Source organism: Argentina silus (assembly GCF_951799395.1).
Source record: "Argentina silus genome assembly, chromosome: Y".
NCBI classification, from domain to species: domain Eukaryota; kingdom Metazoa; phylum Chordata; class Actinopteri; order Argentiniformes; family Argentinidae; genus Argentina; species Argentina silus.
The window spans coordinates 30,415,502-30,421,642 of record NC_139654.1 but is presented as its reverse complement, the minus strand read 5'-3'; positions in this window follow the sequence as shown (position 1 = coordinate 30,421,642).

Here is a 6,141-nt window from a genome sequence, read left to right as displayed (position 1 = left end):
ACACCACACCGTTTCTCATGAAACACAAGGCACTGACAGGCTGAAATGCATTTTTTTTTTTCTGTTCACAATTGCACAATTGATAGTAATTTCAACTTTGAATAAAAGAGTGCCTTGGTCCTCCTTTTTTGTTCTTTATCTTTGACTGACCACATGACCAAAGACCACTATCATTACTTCTTGAAACATTGTACCCTAATGCAGCTCTTCCTCTCTTCCATTTTTGCAACAATAATGAGGACCAATTGGGTTACTCCTGAGAATCACACATACACTATATGCATAGATACACACACAAACAGATGCACACACACTATTCACTCTGATGGTATGAGTGTAAAGAGGGGAAAAGTAGAAGGGGTGTTCAAGAGGTCTTTTCTCTTTGTCTTTTTCACCAACAGGATCTCACGCTTAATTCATATGAATTTATACAAAAAGCAGAACACCAAATTTGTATGAAATCTTACAACCGTATGAAGAGTGTTATGGAAAATACATTCATAGAACTATTTTCAGGTTATACACTTTCATATGACTGATACAACTTGTGTAACTACTGTGATGACATTTTCTCTTGCCACTCCTCTAAAGTTCTATAGCCATTGTTCTGAGAAGCACTGTATGATTTACCATATGAACAGCGGTGATCTCTGAGGGAGTGGTAGGAGAGAGCAATAGTGGGGGGACAGGCGCATCCTGTCGATAGGTGTGAAATGTTGAACGGCGATTAATCAATAAGAAAGTCTCCCCATTGTTCATTCTCTCCCGCCCTTTCTCACGTAAGCACAGGCCCATCAGCCGATAGCCTTGGCGGCGCCTGTATTATGTTTAAACTGTATAAAAGACGAACCTGATCATTGTCTCTTTAGACTTGTGCTGAACGGACCCCCGGTTCTACGCTGGGCTGCTGTTACGCTCTTGTCTCTTGTTTGCAAGCAATAAATACCGGACTCAGATATTGTGGCTACTCAGGACTTGTTTCTTGATTCTTACCTCCGAAGAGCTAAAGTACAGAGTGGTAAATCCTAGACTTCCACCACAAGAGCTACAAATGCGACCAAGCGGGAGTCTCCAACAGTAAGATATGTCAAAAATTGTCAGTGTATATTGAGCAGCAATTACTTTCGCTCTTGGTTAAACAATGCTGGTGACAACAGTGGGGTTATCGAGCCTTGCACTGTAGGCATACAGGGCGAGTGGGGTAATTGGTATGTGTCGTATGTTACAAACTCAGACACGTGCGCACGCATGCACACACACACACAGCCATACATGGATTCATTGTGGTGCTTTTGCTGCTGTGAATTACAAGGCCAGAATTATAAGCCTGCATTGTTGCCAGGAAAACAATGTTGACGACAATCATGCCTTGGAATGCCCAGTGAACTTTTGTGTGTGTGTTGTTGCAACCTGATGTCACGCTGTGGAATCACTGTGGAATCCGGGCAAACAGAGCCTGAAAGCTGCTGGGCAGGTGCACTACAGAGCTACTCAATAGAGCTGTCACTTTATACAACACTATCAGCCATGCAGTGCACACACATCTCTACAGTACTTCCAACCATCGTCCCAGAAACCCTTATCTCATATGCTGATGCCTCTCTCCTTCTCTCACTCTCTCTTCCTCTTGACATCCTTCACTCTCTCTCTATGATTCTCTCATGATTTTTCATGCACTCTCTCTATCGTCTTTTACCCTCCCTAACGACTTTCCCCCTATCTTGTTCACACTCCCTCTTTCTCTCTCACCTTCCGTCTCCCCTTACTCTCTCTTACCCTCCCTCTATCTCTTTTCCTCCCTTTCTCCGTCTCTTTCCCTCACTCACTCCCTCTCTCTTTCTTTCACATTCTCTTTGTTGTGCACACTCTCTCCCTCTCTTTCCCTCCCATTCTCTCTCTCCTGGGCGTTGTGCCACTACCTCAGCCCTGGCCTATCACATCTGCTGACAATAAGTTTAATTTAGCTCAAATTGCCGTTTATTTACAGTGTCAGGCAAAATATTTGACGTCTTTATTCCTGTGTGTGTGTGCGTGTTTAATCCTCTTGCTTCCCCAATGCTGAAGGTCAAGTCAAGCCTTCTTTCTGACAGTGCCAGCTCTCGACCTCACAGACTCTGACAAACGACACACACAAATGTATACATATTGAAATACATACAGCGCCCTGTGTAAGTAATGGGACAGTGAAGCATTTGTTCTTCTTTTGGCTCTAGGCTCCAAATGTTTGGATTTGAAATCAAACGACTGCTATTGGGTTAATCTCTACTTTATCAGCTTTTATTTGATGGTATTTGTGTACATATTGCTTTCACCATTCAGAAATTACAACACTTTTTATGCATAGTCCCCTATTTCAGGGTACCCAAAAGTGATGGGACAATTGGCAACAGGTGTTTCTGGTTCGTCAGGTCAGGTGTGTTCCGTTACATCATTTGTGCAGGCATAAGAGAGCCCTCAATATCTTATTGATTCTAGGCTTTGCGTTTGCCTTTGGAGTCTGCTATTGGTGTCTGTCAACATGAGGACCAAAAAGACGTCAATGAAAGTCAGGTAAACCATGAATTATCAGAAAGCATGCAATTATCAGAAACATAGCCAAAATTTTAAACCTACCAAAATCAATAGTTTGGAACATCATTAAAAGGAAACAAAGCACTGATGAGCTCAGAAATCGCAAACGGGTTGGAAGGCCAAGGAAGACTTCTACAGTGGATGACAGAAGAATACTTACCATTATTAAGAAAACCCCCAAAACAACTATCCTGCAGGTCAGGAACACTCTCCAGGAGGTAGGCGTGAAAGTGTCAGAGACGACCATCCACAGAATACGTCACCAGCCAAACTACAGACGCTGCAAAGTGTAAACCACTAGTTATCCTCAAAAAGGATGGTCAGGTTATTGTTTGCTAAAAAGTACCTAAAAAACCTGCAGAGGTCTGGAAAAGGGTATTGTGGACAGATAAGATGAACAAGTGATGGACAAGTGATTGCAAGAGGAAAGTTTGGAGAAAAAAGGATCTGCCCAAGATTTACAGCACACCACCGTATCTGTGAAACATGGTGCAGGGGGTGTTAGGTTTGGGCATGTATAGCTGCCACTAGAACTTGCTAATTTGTCTTAATTGATGATTTTAACTGCTGACGGCAGCAGCAGACTGCATTCTGAAGTGTACAGAAACATCTTGTCTGCTCGAGTGCAAGCAGACGCCTCCAAATTCATTGGATGGCACAACATCATACAGTAAAACAATGACCCAAAACATACGACGGTTTTCAGGGCCAAAGTGGAAAGGTCTTGACTGACCAAAAAAAATCAATCCAATTGAACCCATTTAATTTCCTGATGATAAGATTGTAAGCAAAAAGACCTCAAAACAAACAACTGAAGATGGCTGCAGTACAGGCCTGGCACAGCATCATCACTGACATTTACATTATATTTATGGCATGTAGCAGACGCCTTTATCCAAAGCGACTTACAACAAATACATTTGTTTAAGTAAGTGAATCATTTATCCAGTAATCAATGCTCAGACCAGGGGCAGTCACAATGCTAGAAGAAGGAAATATTACTTCTTTTTTTTTTTTTTAAGGAGAGAAACTTGTACAGGGGGGTAGTGGGGGTGAAGAGGTCTTTAGGAGGGACTGTTAAGATGTAGCCTGAAGAGATGGGTCTTCAATCTACGGCGGAAGATTGGTAGTGACTTTGCAGTCATGACAGCAGTGGGAAGCTCGTTCCACCAGAGGGGCGCCAGGACAGTGAAAAGCTGTGACCGAGTAGTGTGGCTGCTGCATCCACGTAGAGGCGGAGGTGCCAGGCGGCCAGCCGAGGTGGAAGAGCAGAGTGATCGGGCAGGGGTTTGGGGGCTGACCATTGCTTGCAAGTAGTGAGGGGCTGTTCCCTTTGCCGCCCGGTAGGCGAGCACCAGGGTCTTTAATCTTATGCGAGCTGCTACCGGGAGCCAGTGAAGGGTGCAGAGGAGGGGAGTGACATGGGAGAATTTGGGGAGCTGCAGAGGCCTGATGGTGGAGGCAGGGAGACCGGCCAAGAGTGCATTGCAGTAATCAAGGCGAGAGATCACAAGTGTTTGGACCAAAAGTTGTGCTGCTTCGCTGGTGAGGAATGGACGTATCCTGTAGAGGAAGAATCTACAGGAGCGTGCTGTCTCTGTGATGTTCGCCACACAGGATAAGTGGTTGTCAAGGATCACCCCAAGGTTCTTGGTTGTATGGGAGGAAGTCACAGTAGAGTTCTCGAGAAGTCTTGGAGAGGGCAGGCTTTCCCTGGGAGGAAGAGCAGCTCAGTCTTGTTAAAGTTGCGCTTGAGCTGGTGGGCTGACATCCAAGTGGAAATGTCTGCAAGACACGCAGAGACACGTGTTGCCACCTGTGACTCAGAAGAGGGGAAAGAGAGAAAGAGTTGAGTGTCATCTGCGTGGCTGTGGTAGGAGAAACCTTGTGAGGAAATTACCGAGCCAAGAGATTTGGTATAGAGGGAGAATAGTAAATTCTGCAGAGCCAGAGATGCCCAATTCTGAGAGGGTGGAGAGAAGGATCGGGTGGTTTACTGTGTCGAATGCAGTGGACAGGTCCAGAAGAATGAGAACAGAGGAGAGGGAGGAAGCTCGAGCAAGTGACAGCAAGGAAAGCAGTCTCAGTAGAGTGTCCAGCCTTAAAGCCAGATTGGTGAGGGTCAGGGAGGTTGTTCTGAAGGAGGTAGTTAGACAGTTGGTTAGAGACACGTTTAAGGGTATTAGATAAGAAGGAGAGAAGGGATATTGGTCTGTAGTTATGGACAGCAGACGGGTCAAGAGTTGGTTTCTTGAGAAGAGGCTTGACTCTGGCTGTCTTGAAGGCTGCTGGGACAGATCCTGTGGATAGAGAGGAATTGATTAAGGTGGTAAGTGTCACGCCTGAGGTTGCTGTCTGGTGACTCTGGTGCCCTCCTCTGGGAGGAGAACACTGGCAACGGACCACCAATCACCAGGATTCATATCGCCTGTGTGTTCCCTATGTCTTTGTCGGAGATTCTCCCCGTTTGTTTGTAAGTACCCTGTCTGCCAGTCGGTTTCGTGTATCCAGTTGTTTACTCCGTTGCCCAAGAACGTTATTATTATTTCTTAAGTTCAAGTTTATTCCACTTGTAAAGTGAGTACTTTTGTTAACAGAGCTTGGTTTTCTCCACCTTTATTTTACCCTTTTTCCCCAGTGTTTGTTTGTGTTCCGTGCCTATCTTATTAAAACATTCTTTGTTTTTGACTTACGCTGTTCGTCTGAGTATTTGTCCGCACTTGGGTCCACCTCACCATCATTGCTAACAGAATCTTCGACCAACATGGACCCAGCGGAGATACTCAGGCTGCGTGAAGAGTTCGCGGCCCAGCGCAAAGTGCTGGTCCAACACGAGCAGGGAATGCAGCAGGTGGCCGAGAGCCTGCAACGGTTGACCATCATGGCTCGCTCCATGTCGGAGGCTTGGGAGACCGCCGCTGCACCAGCACCGACACCACCTGCTCCAGCTCCCCAGACCACAGCACAGGAGCCGCGCCTACCACTACCTGAATGCTACGACGGACATCCGGAGGGCTGCAGAGAATTCTCACCCAATGTTCCCTGGTGTACAGTCTGCAGCCCTCATCCTTTCCCACGGAGTGCTCCAGAGTGGTGTATATCATCACCCTGTTGACGGGTCGGGCTCTGTTGTGGGCTACGGCCGAGTGGGAGCGTCAGACGCCGGCCTGCTCTGACGTCGCTCTTTTCACCCGGGAGATACGCAACGTATTCGACACCTCCCGGGTGGCATCAGGGCATGAGGCCGGCCAACGTCTCACGGGCTGTCGGCAGGGTGAGCACTCCATGGCGGACTACGCCGTAGAGTTCAGGACCCTGGCAAGGGAGGCAAGTTGGGAGGAGAGCGCTCCGGTCGTCCTCTACGCCCAGGGACTCTCGGAGGTGATGAAGGACGGTCTCGCCTTCCAAGAGCTCCCTGAGCAACTGGACGACCTCATCGACCTCTCCATACGCGTGGACAACCGTCACCGGGAGAGGACCCGGGAGTGAGGGTTGACACGCGGCGCGCCTCCCTACCCAGAGCCCTTTCCCTGTTCTTCTATGGAGTACCCTCAGGAGGAGCCCATGCAG